Below are 15154 nucleotides of genomic sequence, written 5' to 3' on the forward strand. Positions count from 1 at the left end.
TCAGGACAGCACAAGTTTGAGGTGGGGACAACTTCGGTGTGGGGTCCATCCTTCGATATAAGGATTATTTGAAGTCAGGGCCAGGGGCCCCCAGGCACACACTTTGGCCATTTTCCCCGGGAAAGAAAACTCAGCAGTCCAGGTTGCTGATGTCAGTTTGTAGGGCTCCCTTAGGTCTATCAGGGCAGCACAAGTTTGAGGTGGGGACAACTTCGGTGTGGGGTCCATCCTTCGATATAAGGATTTTTTGCAGTCAGGGCCAGGGGCCCCCGGGCACATCCTTTGGCCATTTTCCCTGGGAAAGAAAACTCACCAGTCCAGGTTGCTGATGTCAGTTTGTAGGGCTCCCTTGGGTCTATCAGGGCAGCACAAATTTGAGGTGGGGACAACTTCGGTGTGGGGTCCATCTTTCGATATAAGGATTTTTAGCAGTCAGGCCCCAGCCCAGGGCCAGGGGCTCCTGGGCACATCCTTTGGCCATTTTCCCTGGAAAAGGAAACTCAACAGTCCAGGTTCCTGATGTCAGTTTGTAGAGCTCCCTTGGGTCTATCTGGGCAGCAGAAATTTGAGGAGCAAACAATCTTGGTCTGCGATCCATCCTTCGATATTGGGATTATTTGCAGTCAGGTGTCAGCCGAGTGCCAGGGGCCCCAGGGAACATCCTTTGGCCATTTTCCCTGGGAAAGAAAATTCACCAGTCCAGGTTGCTGATGTCAGTTTGTAGGGCTCTCTTGGGTCTATCAGGGCAGCACAAGTATGAGATGGGGACAACTTCAGTCTGGTGTCCATCCTTCGATATAAGGATTCTTTGAAGTCAAGGCCCAGCCAAGAGCCATGGGCCCCTGGGCACATTCTTTGGCCATTTTCACTGGGAAAGAAAACTCACCAGTCCAGGTTCCTGATGTCAGTTTGTAGGGCTCCCTTGGGTCTATCAGGGCAGCAGAAATTTTAGGAGGGGACAACTTCGGTCTGGGGTCCATCCTTCGATATAGGGATTCTTTACAGTCAGGACCCAGCCCAGGTCCAGGGGCCCCCGGGCACATCCTTTGGTCATTTTCCCTTGGAAAGAAAACTCACCAGTCCAGGTTCCTGATGTTAGTTTGTAGGGCTCCCTTGGGTCTATCAGGGCAGCACAAGTATGAGATGGGGACAACTTCGGTCTGGGGTCCATCCTTCGATATAAGAATTTTTTGCAGTCATGTTCCAGCCCAGGGCCATGGACCCCTGGGCACATCCTTTGGCCATTTTCCCTGGGAAAGAAAACTCACCAGTCCAGGTTCCTGATGTCAGTTTGTAGGGCTCTCTTGGGTTTATCTGGGCAGCAGAAATTTGAGGAGCGGACCAGTTTGGTCTGCGATCCATCCTTCGATATAAGGATTTTTAGCAGTCATGTCCCAGCCCAGTGCCAGGGTCCCCAGGGCACATCCTTTGGCTATTTTCCCAGGAAAAGAAAACTCACCAGTCCAGGTTCCTGATGCCAGTTTGTAGGGCTCCCTTGGGTCTATCAGGGCAGCACAAGTTTGAGGTGGGGACAACTTCGGTGTTGGGTCCATCCTTCGATATAAGGATTTTTTGCAGTCAGGGCCAGGGGCCCCCGGGCACATCCTTTGGCCATTTTCCCTGGGAAAGAAAATTCACCAGTCCAGGTTGCTGATGTCAGTTTGTAGGGCTCTCTTGGGTCTATCAGGGCAGCACAAGTATGAGATGGGGACAATTTCAGTCTGGTGTCCATCCTTCGATATAAGGATTCTTTGAAGTCAAGGCCCAGCCAAGAGCCATGGGCCCCTGGGCACATTCTTTGGCCATTTTCCCTGGGAAAGAAAACTCACCAGTCCAGGTTCCTGATGTCAGTTTGTGGGGCTCCCTTGGGTCTATCAGGGCAGCAGAAATTTTAGGAGGGGACAACTTCGGTCTGGGGTCCATCCTTCGATATAGGGATTCTTTACAGTCAGGACCCAGCCCAGGTCCAGGGGCCCCTGGGCACATCCTTTGGTTATGTTTCGTAGGAAAGAAAATTCACCAGTCCAGGTTCCTGATGTCAGTTTGTAGGGCTCTCTTGGGTTTATCTGGGCAGCACAAGTTTGAGGAGCGGACCAGTTTGGTCTGCGATCCATCCTTCGATATAAGGATTTTTAGCAGTCATGTCCCAGCCCAGTGCCAGGGTCCCCAGGGCACATCCTTTGGCTATTTTCCCTGGAAAAGAAAACTCACCAGTCCAGGTTCCTGATGCCAGTTTGTAGGGCTCACTTGGGTCTATCTGGGTAGCACAACTTTCAGGAGCGGACAACTTCGGTCTGGGGTCCATCGTTCGATATAAGGAGTTTTAGCAGTCAGGTCGCAGCTCAGTGCCAGGGTCCCCAGGGCACAACCTTTGGCCATTTTCTCTGTGAATGAAAACTCACCAGTCCAGGTTGCTGATGTCACTTTGTAGGGCTCCCTTGGGTCTATCTGGGCAGCAGAAATTTGAGGAGCAAACAATCTTGGTCTGCGATCCATCCTTCGATATTGGGATTATTTGCAGTCAGGTGTCAGCCGAGTGCCAGGGGCCACAGGGAACATCCTTTGGCCATTTTCCCTGGGAAAGAAAATTCACCAGTCCAGGTTGCTGATGTCAGTTTGTAGGGCTCTCTAGGGTCTATCAGGGCAGCACAAGCATGAGATGGGGACAACTTCAGTCTGGTGTCCATCCTTCGATATAAGGATTCTTTGAAGTCAAGGCCCAGCCGAGAGCCATGGGCCCCTGGGCACATTCTTTGGCCATTTTCCCTGGGAAAGAACACTCAGCAGTCCAGGTTGCTGATGTCAGTTTGTAGGGCTCCCTTAGGTCTATCAGGGCAGCACAAGTTTGAGGTGGGGACAACTTCGGTGTGCGGTCCATCTTTCGATATAAGGATTTTTTGCAGTCAGGGCCAGGGTCCCCCGGGCACATCCTTTGGCCATTTGCCCTGGGAAAGAAAACTCACCAGTCCAGGTTGCTGATGTCAGTTTGTAGGGCTCCCTTGGGTCTATCAGGGCAGCACAAATTTGAGGTGGGGACAACTTCGGTGTGGGGTCCATCTTTCGATATAAGGATTTTTAGCAGTCAGGCCCCAGCCCAGGGCCAGGGGCTCCTGGGCACATCCTTTGGCCATTTTCCTTGGAAAAGAAAACTCAACAGTCCAGGTTGCTGATGTCAGTTTGTAGAGCTCCCTTGGGTCTATCTGGGCAGCAGAAATTTGAGGAGCAAACAATCTTGGTATGCGATCCATCCTTCGATATTGGGATTATTTGCAGTCAGGTGTCAGCCGAGTGCCAGGGGCCCCAGGGAACATCCTTTGGCCATTTTCCCTGGGAAAGAAAATTCACCAGTCCAGGTTGCTGATGTCAGTTTGTAGGGCTCTCTTGGGTCTATCAGGGCAGCACAAGTATGAGATGGGGACAACTTCAGTCTGGTGTCCATCCTTCGATATAAGGATTCTTTGAAGTCAAGGCCCAGCCAAGAGCCATGGGCCCCTGGGCACATTCTTTGGCCATTTTCCCTGGGAAAGAAAACTCACCAGTCCAGGTTCCTGATGTCAGTTTGTAGGGCTCCCTTGGGTCTATCAGGGCAGCAGAAATTTTAGGAGGGGACAACTTCGGTCTGGGGTCCATCCTTCGATATAGGGATTCTTTACAGTCAGGACCCAGCCCAGGTCCAGGGGCCCCCGGGCACATCCTTTGGTCATTTTCCCTTGGAAAGAAAACTCACCAGTCCAGGTTCCTGATGTTAGTTTGTAGGGCTCCCTTGGGTCTATCAGGGCAGCACAAGTATGAGATGGGGACAACTTCGGTCTGGGGTCCATCCTTCGATATAAGAATTTTTTGCAGTCATGTTCCAGCCCAGGGCCATGGACCCCTGGGCACATCCTTTGGCCATTTTCCCTGGGAAAGAAAACTCACCAGTCCAGGTTCCTGATGTCAGTTTGTAGGGCTCTCTTGGGTTTATCTGGGCAGCAGAAATTTGAGGAGCGGACCAGTTTGGTCTGCGATCCATCCTTCGATATAAGGATTTTTAGCAGTCATGTCCCAGCCCAGTGCCAGGGTCCCCAGGGCACATCCTTTGGCTATTTTCCCTGGAAAAGAAAACTCACCAGTCCAGGTTCCTGATGCCAGTTTGTAGGGCTCACTTGGGTCTATCTGGGTAGCACAACTTTCAGGAGCGGACAACTTCGGTCTGGGGTCCATCGTTCGATATAAGGAGTTTTAGCAGTCAGGTCGCAGCTCAGTGCCAGGGTCCCCAGGGCACAACCTTTGGCCATTTTCTCTGTGAATGAAAACTCACCAGTCCAGGTTGCTGATGTCACTTTGTAGGGCTCCCTTGGGTCTATCTGGGCAGCAGAAATTTGAGGAGCAAACAATCTTGGTCTGCGATCCATCCTTCGATATTGGGATTATTTGCAGTCAGGTGTCAGCCGAGTGCCAGGGTCCCCAGGGAACATCCTTTGGCCATTTTCCCTGGGAAAGAAAATTCACCAGTCCAGGTTGCTGATGTCAGTTTGTAGGGCTCTCTAGGGTCTATCAGGGCAGCACAAGCATGAGATGGGGACAACTTCAGTCTGGTGTCCATCCTTCAATATAAGGATTCTTTGAAGTCAAGGCCCAGCCGAGAGCCATGGGCCCCTGGGCACATTCTTTGGCCATTTTCCCTGGGAAAGAACACTCAGCAGTCCAGGTTCCTGATGTCAGTTTGTAGGGCTCCCTTGGGTCTATCAGGGCAGCACAAGTTTGAGGTGGGGACAACTTCGGTGTGCGGTCCATCTTTCGATATAAGGATTTTTTGCAGTCAGGGCCAGGGGCCCCCGGGCACATCCTTTGGCCATTTGCCCTGGGAAAGAAAACTCACCAGTCCAGGTTGCTGATGTCAGTTTGTAGGGCTCCCTTGGGTCTATCAGGGCAGCACAAATTTGAGGTGGGGACAACTTCGGTGTGGGGTCCATCTTTCGATATAAGGATTTTTAGCAGTCAGGCCCCAGCCCAGGGCCAGGGGCTCCTGGGCACATCCTTTGGCTATTTTCCCTGGAAAAGAAAACTCACCAGTCCAGGTTCCTGATGCCAGTTTGTAGGGCTCACTTGGGTCTATCTGGGTAGCACAACTTTCAGGAGCGGACAACTTCGGTCTGGGGTCCATCGTTCGATATAAGGAATTTTAGCAGTCAGGTCGCAGCTCAGTGCCAGGGTCCCCAGGGCACAACCTTTGGCCATTTTCTCTGTGAATGAAAACTCACCAGTCCAGGTTGCTGATGTCACTTTGTAGGGCTCCCTTGGGTCTATCTGGGCAGCAGAAATTTGAGGAGCAAACAATCTTGGTCTGCGATCCATCCTTCGATATTGGGATTATTTGCAGTCAGGTGTCAGCCGAGTGCCAGGGGCCACAGGGAACATCCTTTGGCCATTTTCCCTGGGAAAGAAAATTCACCAGTCCAGGTTGCTGATGTCAGTTTGTAGGGCTCTCTTGGGTCTATCAGGGCAGCACAAGTATGAGATGGGGACAACTTCAGTCTGGTGTCCATCCTTCGATATAAGGATTCTTTGAAGTCAAGGCCCAGCCGAGAGCCATGGGCCCCTGGGCACATTCTTTGGCCATTTTCCCTGGGAAAGAACACTCACCAGTCCAGGTTCCTGATGTCAGTTTGTAGGGCTCCCTTAGGTCTATCAGGGCAGCACAAGTTTCAGGTGGGGACAACTTCGGTGTGGGGTCCATCCTTCGATATAAGGATTTTTTGCAGTGAGGACCGTGCCCAGGGCCAGGGGCCCCTGGGCACAACCTTTTTCCATTTTCCCTGGGAAAGAAAACTCAGCAGTCCAGGTTGCTGATGTCAGTTTGTAGGGCTCCCTTGGGTCTATCAGGGCAGCACAAGTTTGAGGTGGGGACAACTTCGGTGTGGGGTCCATCCTTCGATATAAGGATTCTTTGCAGTGAGGACCGTGCCCAGGGCCAGGGTCCCCTGGGCACATCCTTTTTCCATTTTCCCTGGGAAAGAAAACTCACCAGTCCAGGTTGCTGATGTCAGTTTGTAGGGCTCCCTTGGGTCTATCTGGGTAGCACAACTTTCAGGAGCGGACAACTTCGGTCTGGGGTCCATCGTTCGATATAAGGAATTTTTCAGTGAGGACCCTGCCCAGGGCCAGGGGCCCCTGGGCACATCCTTTTTCCATTTTCCCTGGGAAAGAAAACTCAGCAGTCCAGGTTCCTGATGTCAGTTTGTAGGGCTCCCTTGGGTCTATCAGGGCAGCACAAGTTTGAGGTGGGTACAACTTCGGTGTTGTGTCCATCCTTCGATATAAAGATTTTTTGCAGTGAGGACCCTGCCCAGGGCCAGGGGCCCCTGGGCATATCCTTTTTCCATATTCCCTGGGAAAGAAAACTCAGCAGTCCATGTTGATGATGTCAGTTTGTAGGGCTCCCTTGGGTCTATCAGGACAGCACAAGTTTGAGGTGGGGACAACTTCGGTGTGGGGTCCATCCTTCGATATAAGAATTTTTTGCAGTCAGGGCCAGGGTCCCCTGGGCACATCCTTTGGCCATTTTCCCTGGGAAAGAAAACTCACCAGTCCAGGTTCCTGATATCAGTTTGTAGGGCTCCCTTGGGTCTATCAGGGCAGCACAAGTTTGAGGTGGGGACAACTTCGGTGTGGGGTCCATCCTTCGATATAAGGATTTTTTGCAGTCAGGGCCAGGGTCCCCTGGGCACATCCTTTGGCCATTTTCCCTGGGAAAGAAAACTCACCAGTCCAGGTTCCTGATGTCAGTTTGTAGGGCTCCCTTGGGTCTATCTGGGCAGCACAAGTTTGAGGTGGGGACAACTTCGGTGTGGGGTCCATCCTTCGATATAGGGATTCTTTACAGTCCGGCCCCAGCCAGTGGCCAGGGGCCCCTGGGCACACCCTTTGGCCATTTTTCCTACGAAAGAAAATTCACCAGTCCAGGTTCCTGATGTTAGTTTGTAGGGCTCCCTTGGGTCTATCAGGGCAGCACAAGTATGAGATGGGGACAACTTCGGTCTGGGGTCCATCCTTCGATATAAGGATTTCTTGCAGTCATGTGCCACCCCAGGGCCAGGGGCCCCTGGGCACAACCTTTGGCCATTTTCCCTGGGAAAGAAAACTCACCAGTCCAGGTTCCTGATGTCAGTTTGTAGGGCTCCCTTGGGTCTATCAGGGCAGCACAAATTTGAGGTGGGGACAACTTCGGTGTGGGGTCCATCTTTCGATATAAGGATTTTTTGCATTCAGGTCCCAGCCCAGTGCCAGGGTCCCGAGGGCACATCCTTTGGCCATTTTCCCTGGAAAAGAAAACTCACCAGTCCAGGTTGCTGATGTCAGTTTGTAGAGCTCCCTTGGGTCTATCTGGGCAGCAGAAATTTGAGGAGCAAACAATCTTGGTCTGCGATCCATCCTTCGATATTGGGATTATTTGCAGTCAGGTGTCAGCCGAGTGCCAGGGGCCCCAGGGAACATCCTTTGGCCATTTTCCCTGGGAAAGAAAATTCACCAGTCCAGGTTGCTGATGTCAGTTTGTAGGGCTCTCTTGGGTCTATCAGGGCAGCACAAGTATGGGATGGGGACAACTTCAGTCTGGTGTCCACCCTTCGATATAAGGATTCTTTGAAGTCAAGGCCCAGCCGAGAGCCATGGGCCCCCAGGCACATCCTTTTTCCATTTTCCCTGGGAAAGAAAACTCAGCAGTCCAGGTTGCTGATGTCAGTTTGTAGGGCTCCCTTGGGTCTATCAGGGCAGCACAAGTTTGAGGTGGGGACAACTTCGGTGTGGGGTCCCTCCTTCGATATAAGGATTCTTTGCAGTGAGGACCCTGCCCAGGGCCAGGGGCCCCTGGGCACATCCTTTTTCCATTTTCCCTGGGAAAGAAAACTCACCAGTCCAGGTTGCTGATGTCAGTTTGTAGGGCTCCCTTGGGTCTATCAGGGCACCACAAGTTTGAGGTGGGGACAACTTCAGTGTGGGGTCCATCCTTCGATATAAGGATTTTTTGCAGTCAGGGCCAGGGTCCCCTGGGCACATGCTTTGGCCATTTTCCCTGGGAAAGAAAACTCAGCAGTCCAGGTTCCTGATGTCAGTTTGTAGGGCTCCCTTGGGTCTATAAGGGCAGCACAAGTTTGAGGTGGGGACAACTTCGGTGTGGGGTCCATCGTTCGATATAAGGATTTTTTGAAGTCAGGGCCAGGGGCCCCCGGGCACATCCTTTGGTCATTTTCCCTTGGAAAGAAAACTCACCAGTCCAGGTTGCTGATGTCAGTTTGTAGGGCTCCCTTGGGTCTATCTGGGCAGCACAAATTTGAGGTGGGGACAACTTCGGTGTGGGGTCCATCCTTCGATATAAGGATTTTTAGCAGTCAGGTCCCAGCCCAGTGCCAGGGTCCCCAGGGCACATCCTTTCGCCATTTTCCCTGGAAAAGAAAACTCACCAGTCCAGGTTCCTGATGTCAGTTTGTAGGGCTCTCTTGGGTTTATCTGGGCAGCAGAAATTTGAGGAGCGGACCAGTTTGGTCTGCGATCCATCCTTCGATATAAGGATTTTTAGCAGTCATGTCCCAGCCCAGTGCCAGGGTCCCCAGGGCACATCCTTTGGCTATTTTCCCTGGAAAAGAAAACTCACCAGTCCAGGTTCCTGATGCCAGTTTGTAGGGCTCACTTGGGTCTATCTGGGTAGCACAACTTTCAGGAGCGGACAACTTCGGTCTGGGGTCCATCGTTCGATATAAGGAGTTTTAGCAGTCAGGTCGCAGCTCAGTGCCAGGGTCCCCAGGGCACAACCTTTGGCCATTTTCTCTGTGAATGAAAACTCACCAGTCCAGGTTGCTGATGTCACTTTGTAGGGCTCCCTTGGGTCTATCTGGGCAGCAGAAATTTGAGGAGCAAACAATCTTGGTCTGCGATCCATCCTTCGATATTGGGATTATTTGCAGTCAGGTGTCAGCCGAGTGCCAGGGTCCCCAGGGAACATCCTTTGGCCATTTTCCCTGGGAAAGAAAATTCACCAGTCCAGGTTGCTGATGTCAGTTTGTAGGGCTCTCTAGGGTCTATCAGGGCAGCACAAGCATGAGATGGGGACAACTTCAGTCTGGTGTCCATCCTTCAATATAAGGATTCTTTGAAGTCAAGGCCCAGCCGAGAGCCATGGGCCCCTGGGCACATTCTTTGGCCATTTTCCCTGGGAAAGAACACTCAGCAGTCCAGGTTGCTGATGTCAGTTTGTAGGGCTCCCTTGGGTCTATCAGGGCAGCACAAGTTTGAGGTGGGGACAACTTCGGTGTGCGGTCCATCTTTCGATATAAGGATTTTTTGCAGTCAGGGCCAGGGGCCCCCGGGCACATCCTTTGGCCATTTGCCCTGGGAAAGAAAACTCACCAGTCCAGGTTGCTGATGTCAGTTTGTAGGGCTCCCTTGGGTCTATCAGGGCAGCACAAATTTGAGGTGGGGACAACTTCGGTGTGGGGTCCATCTTTCGATATAAGGATTTTTAGCAGTCAGGCCCCAGCCCAGGGCCAGGGGCTCCTGGGCACATCCTTTGGCTATTTTCCCTGGAAAAGAAAACTCACCAGTCCAGGTTCCTGATGCCAGTTTGTAGGGCTCACTTGGGTCTATCTGGGTAGCACAACTTTCAGGAGCGGACAACTTCGGTCTGGGGTCCATCGTTCGATATAAGGAATTTTAGCAGTCAGGTCGCAGCTCAGTGCCAGGGTCCCCAGGGCACAACCTTTGGCCATTTTCTCTGTGAATGAAAACTCACCAGTCCAGGTTGCTGATGTCACTTTGTAGGGCTCCCTTGGGTCTATCTGGGCAGCAGAAATTTGAGGAGCAAACAATCTTGGTCTGCGATCCATCCTTCGATATTGGGATTATTTGCAGTCAGGTGTCAGCCGAGTGCCAGGGGCCACAGGGAACATCCTTTGGCCATTTTCCCTGGGAAAGAAAATTCACCAGTCCAGGTTGCTGATGTCAGTTTGTAGGGCTCTCTTGGGTCTATCAGGGCAGCACAAGTATGAGATGGGGACAACTTCAGTCTGGTGTCCATCCTTCGATATAAGGATTCTTTGAAGTCAAGGCCCAGCCGAGAGCCATGGGCCCCTGGGCACATTCTTTGGCCATTTTCCCTGGGAAAGAACACTCACCAGTCCAGGTTCCTGATGTCAGTTTGTAGGGCTCCCTTAGGTCTATCAGGGCAGCACAAGTTTCAGGTGGGGACAACTTCGGTGTGGGGTCCATCCTTCGATATAAGGATTTTTTGCAGTGAGGACCGTGCCCAGGGCCAGGGGCCCCTGGGCACAACCTTTTTCCATTTTCCCTGGGAAAGAAAACTCAGCAGTCCAGGTTGCTGATGTCAGTTTGTAGGGCTCCCTTGGGTCTATCAGGGCAGCACAAGTTTGAGGTGGGGACAACTTCGGTGTGGGGTCCATCCTTCGATATAAGGATTCTTTGCAGTGAGGACCGTGCCCAGGGCCAGGGTCCCCTGGGCACATCCTTTTTCCATTTTCCCTGGGAAAGAAAACTCACCAGTCCAGGTTGCTGATGTCAGTTTGTAGGGCTCCCTTGGGTCTATCAGGGCACCACAAGTTTGAGGTGGGGACAACTTCGGTGTGGGGTGCATCCTTCGATATAAGGATTTTTTCAGTGAGGACCCTGCCCAGGGCCAGGGGCCCCTGGGCACATCCTTTTTCCATTTTCCCTGGGAAAGAAAACTCAGCAGTCCAGGTTCCTGATGTCAGTTTGTAGGGCTCCCTTGGGTCTATCAGGGCAGCACAAGTTTGAGGTGGGTACAACTTCGGTGTTGTGTCCATCCTTCGATATAAAGATTTTTTGCAGTGAGGACCCTGCCCAGGGCCAGGGGCCCCTGGGCATATCCTTTTTCCATATTCCCTGGGAAAGAAAACTCAGCAGTCCATGTTGATGATGTCAGTTTGTAGGGCTCCCTTGGGTCTATCAGGACAGCACAAGTTTGAGGTGGGGACAACTTCGGTGTGGGGTCCATCCTTCGATATAAGAATTTTTTGCAGTCAGGGCCAGGGTCCCCTGGGCACATCCTTTGGCCATTTTCCCTGGGAAAGAAAACTCACCAGTCCAGGTTCCTGATATCAGTTTGTAGGGCTCCCTTGGGTCTATCAGGGCAGCACAAGTTTGAGGTGGGGACAACTTCGGTGTGGGGTCCATCCTTCGATATAAGGATTTTTTGCAGTCAGGGCCAGGGTCCCCTGGGCACATCCTTTGGCCATTTTCCCTGGGAAAGAAAACTCACCAGTCCAGGTTCCTGATGTCAGTTTGTAGGGCTCCCTTGGGTCTATCTGGGCAGCACAAGTTTGAGGTGGGGACAACTTCGGTGTGGGGTCCATCCTTCGATATAGGGATTCTTTACAGTCCGGCCCCAGCCAGTGGCCAGGGGCCCCTGGGCACACCCTTTGGCCATTTTTCCTACGAAAGAAAATTCACCAGTCCAGGTTCCTGATGTTAGTTTGTAGGGCTCCCTTGGGTCTATCAGGGCAGCACAAGTATGAGATGGGGACAACTTCGGTCTGGGGTCCATCCTTCGATATAAGGATTTCTTGCAGTCATGTGCCACCCCAGGGCCAGGGGCCCCTGGGCACAACCTTTGGCCATTTTCCCTGGGAAAGAAAACTCACCAGTCCAGGTTCCTGATGTCAGTTTGTAGGGCTCCCTTGGGTCTATCAGGGCAGCACAAATTTGAGGTGGGGACAACTTCGGTGTGGGGTCCATCTTTCGATATAAGGATTTTTTGCATTCAGGTCCCAGCCCAGTGCCAGGGTCCCGAGGGCACATCCTTTGGCCATTTTCCCTGGAAAAGAAAACTCACCAGTCCAGGTTGCTGATGTCAGTTTGTAGAGCTCCCTTGGGTCTATCTGGGCAGCAGAAATTTGAGGAGCAAACAATCTTGGTCTGCGATCCATCCTTCGATATTGGGATTATTTGCAGTCAGGTGTCAGCCGAGTGCCAGGGGCCCCAGGGAACATCCTTTGGCCATTTTCCCTGGGAAAGAAAATTCACCAGTCCAGGTTGCTGATGTCAGTTTGTAGGGCTCTCTTGGGTCTATCAGGGCAGCACAAGTATGGGATGGGGACAACTTCAGTCTGGTGTCCACCCTTCGATATAAGGATTCTTTGAAGTCAAGGCCCAGCCGAGAGCCATGGGCCCCCAGGCACATCCTTTTTCCATTTTCCCTGGGAAAGAAAACTCAGCAGTCCAGGTTGCTGATGTCAGTTTGTAGGGCTCCCTTGGGTCTATCAGGGCAGCACAAGTTTGAGGTGGGGACAACTTCGGTGTGGGGTCCCTCCTTCGATATAAGGATTCTTTGCAGTGAGGACCCTGCCCAGGGCCAGGGGCCCCTGGGCACATCCTTTTTCCATTTTCCCTGGGAAAGAAAACTCACCAGTCCAGGTTGCTGATGTCAGTTTGTAGGGCTCCCTTGGGTCTATCAGGGCACCACAAGTTTGAGGTGGGGACAACTTCAGTGTGGGGTCCATCCTTCGATATAAGGATTTTTTGCAGTCAGGGCCAGGGTCCCCTGGGCACATGCTTTGGCCATTTTCCCTGGGAAAGAAAACTCAGCAGTCCAGGTTCCTGATGTCAGTTTGTAGGGCTCCCTTGGGTCTATAAGGGCAGCACAAGTTTGAGGTGGGGACAATTTCGGTGTGGGGTCCATCGTTCGATATAAGGATTTTTTGAAGTCAGGGCCAGGGGCCCCCGGGCACATCCTTTGGTCATTTTCCCTTGGAAAGAAAACTCACCAGTCCAGGTTGCTGATGTCAGTTTGTAGGGCTCCCTTGGGTCTATCTGGGCAGCACAAATTTGAGGTGGGGACAACTTCGGTGTGGGGTCCATCCTTCGATATAAGGATTTTTAGCAGTCAGGCCCCAGCCCAGTGCCAGGGTCCCCAGGGCACATCCTTTCGCCATTTTCCCTGGAAAAGAAAACTCACCAGTCCAGGTTCCTGATGTCAGTTTGTAGGGGTCCCTTGGGTCTATCTGGGCAGCACAAATTTGAGGAGCGGACAATTTTGGTCTGTTATCCATCCTTCGATATAAGGATTCTTTTCAGTCAGGTCCCAGCCGAGTGCCAGGGGCCCCAGGGAACATCCTTTGGCCATTTTCCCTGGGAAAGAAAACTCACAAGTCCAGGTTGCTGATGTCAGTTTGTAGGGCTCCCTTGGGTCTATCAGGGCAGCACAAGTTTGAGGTGGGGACAACTTCGGTGTGGGGTCCATCCTTCGATATAAGGATTCTTCGAAGTCAAGGCCCAGACGAGAGCCATGGGCCCCTGGGCACATTCTGTGGCCATTTTCCCTGGGAAAGAACACTCACCAGTCCAGGTTCCTGATGTCAGTTTGTAGGGCTCCCTTGGGTCTATCAGGGCAGCACAAGTTTGAGGTGGGGACAACTTCGGTGTGGGGTCCATCCTTCGAAATAAGGATTTTTTTCAGTGAGGACCGTGCCCAGGGCCAGGGGCCCCTGGGCACATCCTTTTTCCATTTTCCCTGGGAAAGAAAACTCAGCAGTCCAGGTTCCTGATGTCAGTTTGTAGGGCTCCCTTGGGTCTATCAGGGCAGCACAAGTTTGAGGTGGGGACAACTTCGGTGTGGGGTCCATCCTTCGATATAAGGATTCTTTGCAGTGAGGACCCTGCCCAGGGCCAGGGGCCCCTGGGCACATCCTTTTTCCATTTTCCCTGGGAAAGAAAACTCAGCAGTCCAGGTTCCTGATGTCAGTTTGTAGGGCTCCCTTGGGTCTATCAGGGCACCACAAGTTTGAGGTTGGGACAACTTCGGTGTGGGGTGCATCCTTCGATATAAGGATTTTTTTCAGTGAGGACCCTGCCCAGGGCCAGGGGCCCCTGGGCACAACCTTCTTCCATTTTCCCTGGGAAAGAAAACTCACCAGTCCAGGTTCCTGATGTCACTTTGTAGGGCTCCCTTGGGTCTATCAGGGCAGCACAATTTTGAGGTGGGGACAACTTCGGTGTTGGGTCCATCCTTCGATATAAGGATTTTTTGCAGTGAGGACCCTGCCCAGGGCCAGGGGCCCCTGGGCACATCCTTTGGCCATTTTCCCTGGGAAAGAAAGCTCAGCAGTCCATGTTGATGATGTCAGTTTGTAGGGCTCCCTTGGGTCTATCAGGGCAGCACAAGTTTGAGGTGGGGACAACTTCGGTGTGGGGTCCATCCTTCGATATAAGGATTTTTTGCAGTCAGGGCCAGGGGCCCCCAGGCACATCCTTTGGATATTTTCCCTGGGAAAGAAAACTCACCTGTCCAGGTTCCTGATGTCAGTTTGTAGGGCTCCCTTGGGTCTATAAGGGCAGCACAAGTTTGAGGTGGGGACAACTTCGGTGTGGGGTCCATCCTTCGATATAAGGATTTTTTGCAGTCAGGTCCAGGGGCCCCCGGGCACATCCTTTGGCCATTTTCCCTGGAAAAGAAAACTCAGCAGTCCAGGTTGCTGATGTCAGTTTGTAGGGCTCCCTTGGGTCTATCAGGGCAGCACAAATTTGAGGTGGGGACAACTTCGGTGTGGAGTCCATCCTTCGATATAAGGAATTTTTGCATTCAGGTCCCAGCCCAGTGCCAGGGTCCCGAGGGCACATCCTTTGGCCATTTTCCCTGGAAAAGAAAACTCACCAGTCCAGGTTCCTGATGTCAGTTTGTAGGGCTCCCTTGGGTCTATCTGGGCAGCAGAAATTTGAGGAGCAAACAATTTTGGTCTGCGATCCATCCTTCGATATTGGGATTCTTTGCAGTCAGGTGTCAGCCGAGTGCCAGGGTCCCAAGGGAACATCCTTTGGCCATTTTCCCTGGGAAAGAAAATTCACCAGTCCAGGTTGCTGATGTCAATTTGTAGGGCTCCCTTGGGTCTATCAGGGCAGCACAAGTATGAGATGGGGACAACTTCAGTCTGGTGTCCATCCTTCGATATAAGGATTCTTTGCAGTCAGGTCCTAGCACAGTGCCAGGGGCCCCAGGGCAAACCCTTTGGCAATTTTCCCTGGGAAAGAAAACTCAGCAGTCCAGGTTCCTGATGTCGGTTTGTAGGGCTTCCTTGGGTCTATCTGGGCAGCAGAAATTTGAGGAGGGGTCGACTTTGGTCTGTGATCCATCCTTCGATATATGGATTTT

This window comes from Lonchura striata, chromosome 4, assembly GCF_046129695.1.
Source record: "Lonchura striata isolate bLonStr1 chromosome 4, bLonStr1.mat, whole genome shotgun sequence".
Taxonomy (NCBI): domain Eukaryota; kingdom Metazoa; phylum Chordata; class Aves; order Passeriformes; family Estrildidae; genus Lonchura; species Lonchura striata.